The sequence below is a fragment of the Tiliqua scincoides genome, chromosome 1, assembly GCF_035046505.1.
Source record: "Tiliqua scincoides isolate rTilSci1 chromosome 1, rTilSci1.hap2, whole genome shotgun sequence".
Taxonomy (NCBI): Eukaryota; Metazoa; Chordata; class Lepidosauria; order Squamata; family Scincidae; genus Tiliqua; species Tiliqua scincoides.
The window spans coordinates 203,765,002-203,778,162 of record NC_089821.1 but is presented as its reverse complement, the minus strand read 5'-3'; positions in this window follow the sequence as shown (position 1 = coordinate 203,778,162).

Sequence of the window (13,161 nt, the reverse complement as noted above, 5' to 3'; positions counted from 1 at the left end):
AGGGGTCCCCTGGAGAGACAAGGATTGATGGATTGTCAGCCATCTGCCCTCTCTCTCTCTCTCTCTCTCTCTCTCTCTCTCATTAAGGAGGCTACTGTTAAAGGACAGTTCAGTTTTGTAAAGGGATAAATTTTTCCCCTTCTCCAGGGATCAGCACATTCCTTCTCATTTGCAGTGGCCATTTGTGTTGAGTCAAATCAGTGTATAAAAAATCTGTATAACGAGGCTGGACCTGTATTTTTTTTCTTTAATTATTTATAATTATTTATTTATTTTTTTGCTTGATGATGTCACTTCCAGCCATGACATCATTTTTGGTGGGTCCCAAAGAGACTGTCATTCTAAAAAGTGGATCCCAGTGTTAAAAGTTTGAGAACCAGGACCTTAACTGCCTTAACTCAAAACAGGCCAGTGAGACATTGGGGGGGGGGGGGGACGACACCCTAGTGACCAAAATTCTGGAAATCGTGGCTTTTAGGAATAATATCATCATGTTATACAGGTCTAGCCTTGTTATACACACAAAAGTATGACATCACTGCCAGTGGCCCTTGTGGAAGGCTGCCTTAACAGCTAGGCATAGTTCAGTCATGACCTGCACATCTGGTGACAGGTCTACATTTGGACGATATCTGAGAACATCAAGTGATCATCCTGTCCTCTTATTACCTGGATATTTGCCTGGTAACATCATGGTCATGTGGAAGGTTTGTCTCTTGGAAGGAGTTAGTCAAAGCTGCTTGGCATCTCAGCTGGACCAAAGTTGCCTGGTGACTTGGACAGCCAGGCTGAAGTTGACTGGTGACTCCCTCCCACCCAGATGGTGTCCCTGCCTGGGTTGGCTGAGATAGGGGCTATGCAGGGTTTCTTATCTGCTAAGAATGAGACAATGCATGTGACCAGGTCAAAGTTTTTCTTGAATGGGCTCTGTGATAGAGCAGCACCTGAAAAAGAAACACACAAGTGTAGGGTTTCTACCCATCTCCTTCCAGTGGAGCCATTGTGCCACTGCAAATTCTCCAACAGTCAGCAAAGTAACTAGTGTTGATGGAGTCTGGCTGCACCCACTAGTTTGCTGTCTGTCATGGTGTTTGCAAAGCCACAGAGAACTGACTGGTAGAGGTGGGTGAGCATCTTCACTGGGTGGTGGCTGGACTTCCGCTAGTCACTGCAGGTAGGCAGACTGTGCTTGTCGGATAAAATGCAGTGGTGCCTGGTGGGGGCAGGGAGAGAACATGGTGCCTTGGATTCTTATCTTTCTGGGGGGGGGGCTGCAGTGTCCCTGGGCACTCTTGAAGCCACTCCGAACTACCTGGGAACGGGGCTTGGGATCCGGTATAACTGCCAGATCCCAGCCCTGCCTCCTGCTCCCTGCCCGCCCTGGGCCACTCACCCAGGAATGCCTCCCTTCCGCCTCCTCCGCCCACCCCAGAGCCTTGCTTCGGTCCATCTGAGCCGACACAAGGCTCGCCATACAAGCTGCCACTGAGGCTGGCTCAGCCTCCACGTGCCAGCACACCTCTGTGTGCCAGCGTGGCTTACTTCTGAGGAGGTGCAAACGTGCTTTACAGCACATTTGTGACCCTCCTGGGCCAGTGCAAGGGACTTGTACCTGCCCAAATCATCTGGATTGTGCCCTCACTGACTCAAAATTGTAACTGAGTTAAAATCAAACCCTTCAGCTAACCATGCTATTCTGTACCTCAGAAAGTCAAACAATAAAAAAGAGATAATTACATTTGGTTTACAGTTTTGGATAGGGAAAGGGAACTCAGCTTGTTGATGGGCAAAAGTTTATTTTGGTGGTCCCCCCCCCCTTTAAATAAAAAAGAATAAAAATAATTCTAAAGAATACAAATCTTCTGATTTTTTTTTCTCATTCCACTAAAAGAAAAAAAAAAATCTTCCACAGTACCAAATCCAGCTTGGTTATGTGCCAAGCTGCACCCAGGCATGGCATGTGCTGGGGTGCTGCTGCCATGTGTAGCTGCCCTGCGGCTCTCGGATGCTACCTTGCATCATGCTTCTGATGCATAGGGTGCTTGTGCACAAGGCAGTAAGGGCAAGGCTGCATCTGGTGGGTGGGTGGTGGCATATATGGCCTCTGCCCTGGCTGCCTGCCTATGGGCCTGCCTGCCACAGGCTGGGTGGTGGGACATCTCCTGTAATCTCTCCTCTCATAACGCAAAAAAAAAACTGGAAGTCACTTTTTTTGCCTCTAGGAGGCATTCTGAAGCCCACAGAGGCTTCATGCAGATGCAAAAAAAAAAAAATCTTTCCCTTTCTCACCCTCTTTCCCTCCTTCATAATAATGGATAAGATGAAAGCCAGCAAGAGGTTGGGCCTAGTTGATGAAGTGGCATGCCGCTGTGGTATCCATGGAAACTAGAAGACTCCAGACTCATTCACGCACAAAAACAGCTTCCAAAGCAGGCCTGAGAGAGAGAGGGAGGAGGGACATATCCAATTTCTGTGTAATTCAACTCTTCTACCAGCAGTATTAGTATAAAAAGAGAGTGGTATTCATCATGGTCTATCTCCCATGTGTATACATACACACACCAACCCCTTTAAATTAATCTATTAACAATGAATTTAAATTTCCCTTGTGACAATGCTTCTCATCCAGGTATTGGTACTTATATAGTCACAGTCACAGACTGGCAATGCAACAAAAACCGTTGTATAAAGGAAGATCCCTTTCAACTGACCACACTACTGGTGCATCAAAATAAAAAAAATGCCACAGGTTTGAAGTTTGGAATGCTTGCAAGTTTATTCGGCAGAATTCAGAAAACCCAGCCAAACAGGGAAGGGTATAGAAAAGAATGAATGGGTGAATAGGCGTTTGACACGGTCCCTCACCAAAGGCTACTAAAACTCCACAGTCAGGGAATTAGAGGGCAGGTCCTCTCATGGATTGAGAACTGGTTGAAGGCCAGGAAACAGAGAGTGGGTGTCAATGGGCAATTTTCACAATGGAGAGAGGTGAAAAGCGGTGTGCCCCAAGGATCTGTCCTGGGACCGGTGCTTTTCAACCTCTTCATAAATGACCTGGAGACAGGGTTGAGCAGTGAAGTGGCTAAGTTTACAGACGACACCAAACTTTTCTGAGTGGTGAAGACCAGAAGTGATTGTGAGGAGCTCCAGAAGGATTTCTCCAGACTGGCAGAATGGGCAGCAAAATGGCAGATGCATTTCAATGTAAGTAAGTGTAAGGTCATACACATTGGGACAATGTGCGGCGGCAGTAAAGAAGGCCAATTCTATGCTTGGGATCATTAGGAAGGGTATTGAGAACAAAACGGCTAATATTATAATGCCGTTGTACTAATCGATGGTAAGGCCACACCTGGAGTATTGTGTCCAGTTCTGGTTGCTGCATCTCAAAAAAGACATAGTGGAAATGGAAAAGGTGCAAAAGAGAGCGACTAAGATGATTATGGGGCTGGGGCACCTTCGTTATGAGGAAAGGCTATGGTGTTTGGGCCTCTTCAGCCTAGAAAAGAGATGCCTGAGGGGGGACATGATTGAGACATACAAAATTATGCAGGGGATAGACAGAGTGGATAGAGAGATGCTCTTTACACTCTCACATAATACCAGAACCAGGGGACATCCACTAAAATTGAGTGTTGGGAGAGTTAGGACAGACAAAAGAAAATATCTCTGTACTCAGCATGCGGTTGGTCTGTGGAACTCCTTGCCACAGGATGTGGTGATGGCATCTGGCCTGGACGCCTTTAAAAGGGAATTGGACAAGTTTCTAGAGGAAAAATGCATTACTGGGTACAAGCCATGATGTGTATGCTCAACCTCCTGATTTTAGAAATGGGTTATGTCAGAATGCCAGATGCAAGGGAGGGCACCAGGATGAGGTCTCTTGTTATCAGTTGTGCTCCCTGGGGCATTTGGTGGGCTGCTGTGAGATACAGGAAGCTGGACTAGATGGGCCTATGGCCTGATCCAGTGGGGCTGTTCTTATGTTCTTATGTTCTAACACACTGCATTAAAAAGCACCACTTAACTTCTTTCTGCACCTGACTGTGATAGTCCTTTTCACCATTTGGCAAGATGGTACAGATGACCAAGATAACCTATGGCAAGAGGTCTCACCTGCTTATCTGTGATTATCTGTGTGGGCTTGGTATCTCAATGAACAAAAATGCCATTCTCCTGTAAAGACACACTTCCTCAAACTTCCATGGATGCTGGACTTATTAAAAGTTCAAATGGAACGTAGTTGAAAAGGCACATCCTGGAACGTAGAAATATGGGTAGAACATAGAACAAACATAGAACAAAAAAAACCCATGAGTTCAAAAGTAACAAGCAGTAGCACTGCCCCATAATGTTATGCAACCCTTAGAGCAATGAATTTCAAATTAATGTCGTGAGTTTGCTGTGACTTGACTGCTCTCCAGAAGAACAGCTAATTTTAAACTGAATAATATCACTCTTATGGGTGTGGGAGGAGTACACTACTTTGGGGCCCCCTCTAATTTTGCTCACCAATTATGGTAGTAGTTTTTAAAAGATCTTGAGCTAGGTCTTTTGCATTGTTGCCCAGTCATAACCCACAGGAAAGAGCTGTGTGATGTGCAGCAAAGCTACCTCCATGTAACTATGAGGGCCTGATTGACTGTCATCCCAATCCTACCTAAATCCCCATGTGGTGATGCAGTGGTGCTGGTGCGGCTTCCACTACACCCTGTAGATTTTCTGCTGCTGGACGTCTCCACAGAGTAAGGGGACACTGGTGCTTCCTTTTGTTATGATTGGGTCATGTATCTACCCACAATCCACAAACACTTCAAAGTTTTACTTCTTTGCTGCATGTGTACATATTGTTCTTGCTAAGTTAAGTTCTTCCATCTTTTTGGTAAACATGTGATACTGGTGGCTTGCAACTTTGCCAGGATAATTCATGGACTGTAACTCAGACCAAACGAGACATGCACTGAAATGTGTAACACAGCTTAAAGGGAGGTATGTTTTCATTATTAATAGCACCAGGGAGCAATGAAAATTGATAAAATCACGGTGGGGACAGGCAGGCTTTCACATTTTGATTCTGCTGCCATTTTGATCCTTATTACACAAACACACAAACCACCCCACCACCACGTACTAATTTTAATTTGAGAAAACTTCCATTGATTGCCAATAGAATTTTTTATAAATGAAAAATAGCATGTGGGAGTGGTAGGCTATGATCACAATCAAAATGGAGACAAAATACTAAAATGCCCCTACCCCCATCACGGTTTTGCCAGGTTTCTCTGCCCCTCCTTCCACACGCTGTTAATGAAGGAAGCTTACCTTTCATCAGGTCCACATGAGTATCTAAGCATAGGTTGGCCTTCGCTAGGCTGAAATGCCTCACTGGGCTATTGCCTTACACACCACTCTTGCCAGCCATCTCTGTTTTTAGCTCTACTCTTCCATTTGCCATCTCCTCCTACCTTTTGCGAGTCATCATGCAATCCATTGATCCACCTTGAACAAAGTCATCCACTTTGTTGCTGATGGATTGTTATTCATAATCTCTTTCTTTGGCTCTCTTTCTCCCCCATAACAATATTCTGCCCACTATATATTAGATTTTATGGTATTAAAAATTGATGGCACCTTTATAGCTTCTCTTAGCTGTCTGCTACTTCTGTACTGCAGCGAGTCATGGACTCTGCTCACAACAGGAGAGGAAACTGAACGCTTTCCACATGCGCTGCCTCCGACACATTCTCGGCATCACCTGGCAGGACAAAGTTCCTAACAACACAGTCATAAGAACATAACATAAGAACATAAGAACAGCCCCACTGGATCAGGCCATAGGCCCATCTAGTCCAGCTTCCTGTATCTCACAGCGGCCCACCAAATGCCCCAGGGAGCACACCAGATAACAAGAGACCTCATCCTGGTGCTCTCCCCTACATCTGGCATTCTGACTTAACCCATTCCTAAAATCAGGAGGTTGCGCATACACATCATGGCTTGTACCCCATAATGGATTTTTCCTCCAGAAACTTGTCCAATCCCCTTTTAAAGGCGTCTAGGCTAGACGCCAGCACCACATCCTGTGGCAAGGAGTTCCACAGACCGACCACACGCTGAGTAAAGAAATATTTTCTTTTGTCTGTCCTAACCCGCCCAACACTCAATTTTAGTGGATGTCCCCTGGTTCTGGTATTATGTGAGAGTGTAAAGAGCATCTCCCTATCCACTCTGTCCATCCCCTGCATAATTTTGTATGTCTCAATCATGTCCCCCCTCAAGCGTCTCTTTTCTAGGCTGAAGAGGCCCAAACGCCGTAGCCTTTCCTCATAAGAAAGGTGCCCCAGCCCCGTAATCATCTTAGTCGCTCTCTTTTGCACCTTTTCCATTTCCACTATGTCTTTTTTGAGATGCGGCGACCAGAACTGGACACAATACTCCAGGTGTGGCCTTACCATAGATTTGTACAACGGCATTATAATACTAACCGTTTTGTTCTCAATACCCTTCCTAATGATCCCAAGCATAGAATTGGCCTTCTTCACTGCTGCCGCACATTGGGTCGACACTTTCATCGACCTGTCCACCACCACCCCAAGATCTCTCTCCTGATCTGTCACAGACAGCTCAGAACCCATCAGCCTATATGTGAAGTTTTGATTTTTTGCCCCAATGTGCATGACTTTACACTTACTGACATTGAAGCGCATCTGCCATTTTGCTGCCCATTCTGCCAGTCTAGAGAGATCCTTCTGGAGCTCCTCACAATCACTTCTGGTCTTTACCACTCGGAAAAGTTTGGTGTCATCTGCAAACTTAGCCACTTCACTGCTCAACCCTGTCTCCAGGTCATTTATGAAGAGGTTGAAAAGCACCGGTCCCAGGACAGATCCTTGGGGCACACCGCTTTTCACCTCTCTCCATTGTGAAAATTGCCCATTGACACCCACTCTCTGCTTCCTGGCCTCCAACCAGTTCTCAATCCAGGAGAGGACCTGTCCTCTAATTCCCTGACTGTGGAGTTTTTTCAGTAACCTTTGGTGAGGGACCGTGTCAAACGCCTTCTGAAAGTCCAGATATATAATGTCCACGGGTTCTGGAACGTGCTGGAATCCCTAGCATGTATGCACTGCTGAAACAGAGACGCCTGCATTGGCTCGGTCATGTCGTGAGAATGGATGATGGGCGGATCCCAAAGAATCTCCTCTATGGAGAACTCGTGCAAGGAAAGCGCCCTACAGGTAGACCACAGCTGCGATACAAGGACATCTGCAAGAGGGATCTGAAGGCCTTAGGAATGGACCTCAACAAGTGGGAAACCCTGGCCTCTGAGCAGCCCGCTTGGAGGCAGGCTGTGCAGCATGGCCTTTCCCAGTTTGAAGAGACACTTTGCCAGCAGTCTGAGGCAAAGAGGCAAAGAAGGAAGGCCCATAGCCAGGGAGACAGACCAGGGACAGACTGCACTTGCTCCCGGTGTGGAAGGAATTGTCACTCCCGGATTGGCCTTTTCAGCCACACTAGACGCTGTGCCAGAACCACCTTTCAGAGCGTGATACCATAGTCTTTCGAGACTGAAGGTTGCCAATACTGTAGCTGTCCGCTGCACCATCACTTCTGCTCCTGGTTTCAGAATTCTTTTGAGCACTTCACTGTTGAGATGCTTGCTGACCAAATCATTTCCTCTTTGAAACATTCCGTTATTTGTTAATACGTAATCCAAATAATGATGCAGATATTTAGTTTTCTTTTTTGCTACCTACACTGCTTCTTTACAAACAAGACCACTTCCCCACCCTATTTTAATTATACAATTAATAAAGAGGAGATGGGATTTTGTTGGTGTTGCCACATTAAAAAAAAAGATTAGTAAAAGTGATTTTCAACATGTTATGCATCTGTAAGGCAAAGCACAATTTACTACAACCTTTCCTTTTATATTATGATAAATGCCCTTTTCTTCCCCCCCCCCATTTTTTCCCTATTTCTCCTTATTTTTGGACATTCCTAACCCTTCCTGGGTTAGAAGCTCCTGTGCAAGTTCAGTGGCCTAAAAGCAGCTGGAATACCAGCAGCCTGTAACAGTTTTTGCACTTTGTTTTACACACCATTATCAGCCAGCCAAGTGCATTTATGGATTCAGGGTCCTACTCTCTGTCTGGAACCTTCTAAGAAATGTCACATGCTTATTGATTGGGCAGCCACAGCTGTCTGTTTACATAAAGAGGTAGGATGTTGAAGCCAGATGGCTCCAATCCTCCAATCAGGTAACGGTATGATGTCAAACCTGGGTTACTTAAATTCAAGCACAGGGATGCTCATGTGTATTTCTGCCAGGCCTGCCTTGATATCTAATTCTGGTTCATGCTCTCTCTAGTAAGTGCAGGAGCCAGGATTCCTGGGGCAATGCAAGTAGCTAGCAATAGGGACTGTATTTCTATCTAGCCACATTTAGGAAGTAATTTTATTTGTCTCCAAACTTTTCAGTCCAAGGGCCACATAGTATATTTACACATTTTTGCAGGTCAAAAAAACCCCAGTTTTATGCATAAAAGAATGCAATTTAAATGAATGAATATATTTTACTTGGATTTCTTTTTTTGTAACCAACATGATATGATTCAGAAAAGAGAAAAGTGACAATTACAAAGAAACAATGTCATGCTTAAACTGAGAAATGATATATAAGGAGTAAAAATGTCAAACATTAGCAAATGCTCTGACAAAAAAAATGTTTCTGGGTGCAGGATAAAATCTTGTGGCGGGCTGGATGTGGCCCCTGGGCCATAGTTTGGAGACCCTTGCTCTTAACTAACATCCCAGATCCATCTGCTGAGTGTCACTGGTTATTGTATCCAATTTGGTTAAGCTTTTTTTGTGTCCATCTAGTTCAGTTCAAACTTGCACTTTTTCTATTTCCCTTGCCTTTCCAAACTCTTGTCTTCCTAGGCCACATTCACAAATAAAGCAGTGGGTTGTCATGTCATTTCAGACACACTGTGTTTTTAATTTTTAATAAGAATCTCTAGGAATCAGTGCTATCATGGAAGGGGTTTTTTTCCTTGACAGCCCTCATCTGCCTGGTCTCTGTAGGTTGGGAAGTTGGCAGGGAATAGCAACTACCAGTGTCCTCCCATTCAGCTGCTAACATAGTAAAAAAGGAAAGCAGGGCATAGGAAGGAGTGCGTGAATGCTAGTCATGAGGTGCTGCTCCCCTCTCTCCCAGAGAGTCTTTTCACACTCATTACACATCAAACAGGAAGCCTAGCTGTTGCATGTGACACAGAGCTTTTTACACAATGGAGGTGACTGACTCTCTCTGAAGTCAGCATCAATCAGAGGGAACAGTCATTGGCTGGGTAGGGTGCTTTATTATTACAGTGTACAATAAAACCGGTCCTACAATGTGCCACTTTGTTGAGGAATTTAGTGTAGTGCCAGTTTTCAGCAGAGCGCAACAGAATGCTAGCTTCCAGGATGCTGAAGGTGCCCCAGAAAGAAGGCAACACACAGACAAAGCAGATGTCCACCATCAGTCTGTATTTACAAAATATTTACAGATAAGCAATTCCTTTGCAGCAAAACAAGGTAGTATTCATAGCCACAATCTCCAACTCTCCTACATAGACTCTTGCTCTCTCCAGCTCCATGCAGTGATCCTCACATGTGGGCTCTACCTGCCATGCTTATATAGTGCTGTGCACCAATCACAGGGGAGATGATGTCATAGCATTACTGCATTGCCTCATGACTGATTGCATCATCTTCCATGATGCACTAGCCGTACCTTTTCATTCACTTGTATTACAGGTACTTTGTCACAGTGACTTAGCATTTTTTATACCCTTTGATTGGTCACATGGAGTCACATGGGATACAGAGAGCTATAGAAAGATATACATACATGCTTTCAGGTTAACATTTAGGCCCAGACATCAAGGCCTTGCCCTATTCAGACTACAAATTTCCTCAGGGGTATTTGGCAAATTAGTCCTGACACACTTCAGACAGCAAAGGAGGAGAGAGTGTCACATATTTAAAATTCTCCATTCCCCAATTAAAAAAGAATCCCTACACGTAGAAACTAGCATGCCAAAGAAAAGGCAAAGCTAGGCTAGTTGGCATGCTCAGTGTTCAGGAAGGGTTTTAAGACATCCAGGATACTGTAGTGATTTAAGAATTAGACCTGGAGGATCCAAGTTCAAATCCCCACTCAGCCCTGACACTTTCTGGGTGACCTTGGGCCAGTCACTATCTCTCAGCCTCACCTACCTCACAGGGTTTTTTGGGAAGACAAAAAGGAGGAGAGGAACGGCAGTATAAAAATGCAAAAAATAATAAAACAAATTGTGAGAGTGTTTAGTCAGGCCATTCTCTGTCTGTAGTTTGTGGTGGTACGGTGAGATGAACCTCAAAGGGTAGTGAGCGACATCAGAACATTAAGAACATCAGAAGAGCCCAGTACAGGATCTTGCCCACCCCCACAGTGGTCAACCTGTGGGGTACCAAGCAGGTACCCAAGCAGGGTACCCAAGCAGGGCATGAAGGCTGCAACACTTTCTTGCTTTTCCTTTTCAGCAAGTGGTGTAAAATGGTATACTGCCTCTGACATGTTTTGAATATGACAGAACTTCTCATAAGAGATGGGTGTTGGTCACTTTACATTACCTTTTGAGGTTTGTCTCATTTTATTTTCCTTGTTAGAATTGGTGCTGCTCTCTTTTTTTTCTGGATAATAATACTGATCAGACTCGCAGAGACTGAAGTACAGATTACCGAGTGAATGCATTTGTAATGCTTTGGGAACATGCAATATAAATTGTTAATGGAGGGTGTGTTTTAGAGTGCTCAAGCACGAATGCATGTATAGGACAGAAGGCCCATATTTTGCATGAGGTTGCCCAAGACTGAAAAACCCATTCACACCAAAAATAAAAATGCCTCTTTCCAGGGCCAGACTTACATGATGCAGGGAATGGCCCACCCAATGGGCATAGGAATGCACAGACTGGGAGAAGCTGGAAAGGTGTCAGTGGAGCAGGGTGTGGGCCATTGGCCAGTTGAGTGGAGTGTGCCTGCACCCAATGGTGCAGATGAAGAGCAGGAAGGGGTGGTTAGTAGTTGCAGGAGTTTTCCCATCTCCCAAGAGAAGAGGCTTAGGCCCCAGAGGGCGACCAAGCCAGGTGGGGGAGACGGCACCTGCCAAGATCACAAGAATATTTATTTAATTTAAGAGATCCCTGCACATGCCTGATCTTGTCTGATCTTGGAAGCTAAGCAGGATCAGGCCTGGTAAGTATTTAGATGGGAGACCGCTTGGGAATACCAGGTGCTGTAGGCTTATACCATAGTCTTTCGAGGCTGAAGGTTGCCAACCTTTTAAGAGATTCATATCCCACCTTTCCCATGCAAAAGCAAATGCCCAAAGTGGCTAACAAAGCTTTATAATAAAGTACAAAGTTTTGCAACAGGTAAAATATCAAAATAAGACATTAAAAATCAAGTACAAAGTACGTAGTATAATCAAAGTACAAAATATAATCAAGCACAGTCTAAATGCAACAGGGAAAACATCAAATTAGGCATTAAACATTAATTTTAACATTACATTGTGGAACGCAACCAAAACAGAGCAAAAACTAAACATTGGGTCAATGGGTAACAAGTAAGACCAAGGTGGCAGTCATGTCACAGAAGTATTTCAGAGGTATAGAGGGTAGGTACCCACTCAGCAACCAAATGCCAGATGAAATAGGTGTGTCTGAGTCCTCACCAAAAAGCCATGAGGAAGGGACTAGCTCTCAATTCCCCTGGGAGGGAATTCCATAGTTGTGGCACCACTATGGAAAAGGCTTGCCCCTGAGTTGCCACCCCTCTCACGTGGGACAAAGGCAGCACTTGTAGAGGAACCCCCTCAGATGTCCTAAAAGGGTGGGCTGGAATAGAAGGAGAGGGCCCAGGGATCAGAAAAGGCCGTCTGGGAGGCTCCAGAATCCTGTGAACTGGAGAAGGCCCTGCGGCTGAGTAGGGTGCTGTAAACCCCCTCCCTGCCTCTGCTCTGAGGCCCAGGGGAGACAGGCCAGATGGCTGTGGCCCTGGAGGCCCTGCATAGTATGTTGCCCCTATACAGATGATGGGCAAGACCCCCTTTCTTGGGGTCCCAGACAAGCTCAAGTTACAACTAAACCTTTTCAAAACAAAAGCACAAAAACTATTTCACTTTGTTTCAAAGAGTTCTTTATCCCAGGGCTTTGCCACACATAGAAACACCTTTTGAAGGGCCAGGCAACTGCACACCTACATCTTGCCCAGAGGTGTACTACTGTTTGAGCCATCTCCACATTCAGTGGGGTCAGGCCAGGCAGGACAATGTCATGTGGTCATTCTGCAGTGGAATCAGGCACGACCTCAACTTTAAGCTCCTGATCTGGAATTATTGGGTATCTTTAGAGGCTACCATCTGTGAAAGACCACTACTAATACACTGATTGAAAGGCACTACTTTATACACATAATAATCCACTATAAAAATCAACTATCACCATAAACCTTATAGTCCTTCAGGCTGATACACATAGGACCAAACTAATGTCTAAATTGTGCAACATGGTCTGAAGGGTAGGAGGAAGAAGATTTTTTTTGATCAGTAGAACATGGGGGTCGGTCTTTGAAACCTAGTAAAACAGTGGCAGGAGTAGAGGGATTTTAGTTTACTCCACAGCCGTTTTGATCCCAATGCAAATAAAGGGAAGATTTTATTAAAACCAAAAATAGAGTGTGGGACAGTCATAATCAGTATCAAAATTTCAGCAGCGGCAAAATACCTTTGCAGACAGGGAACTGTTTGTTTACCTATGGGAACCATTTTGTCAATTACTTTTCTGTAGGCACAGAAGAAAATGATGTAATACCTGAACTTTACTCTCTTGATCTTGCATTACTGAGCATCTTTATAGGGGGATGGACTGAAACTCAAACCTCCAAAGAGACATATGAGTGCCTTTGCTACCTATCCTTCATACTGAACAGAAAAAAATAAAACTTCATATAGTAAAAACATTCTGTTTGGAAGATCTGCAGACACAAAGGAACACTATTGCACAGAATCTGTGAAATAGAATCTGCCACTTTCTATGGAGCTGAAATATGCTGAAATCTTATTCATGA